Source organism: Penaeus monodon, chromosome 32 (genome assembly GCF_015228065.2).
Source record: "Penaeus monodon isolate SGIC_2016 chromosome 32, NSTDA_Pmon_1, whole genome shotgun sequence".
Lineage (NCBI taxonomy): Eukaryota > Metazoa > Arthropoda > Malacostraca > Decapoda > Penaeidae > Penaeus > Penaeus monodon.
In genome coordinates this window covers 24,513,492-24,513,768 of record NC_051417.1, presented here as the reverse complement: position 1 = coordinate 24,513,768, position 277 = coordinate 24,513,492, and positions in this window count along the sequence as shown.

The window sequence follows — 277 nt, the reverse complement described above, 5'->3', positions numbered from 1 at the left end:
TAATAAATCTCTTACACTATGAACATATCCTCAGTCGTACCATTTCCGCTTTTCACAAACACGTATGTCTTAGTATGCAAAACGATGACTTTGGAGACGTCTATCTATCTATCTATCTCGTCCTTACCAATGGATACCTTCTGTGGTAAGCCTGATATCAGATTTAGATAAGAAAAGTCTTCCAAGTCCCATTTGCTTATGTTATCTTTAAAAATAGATACTTCATTAGAAGTCACATGCCAATGCCCGTGCGCAACCACGCATATACATGTACAAT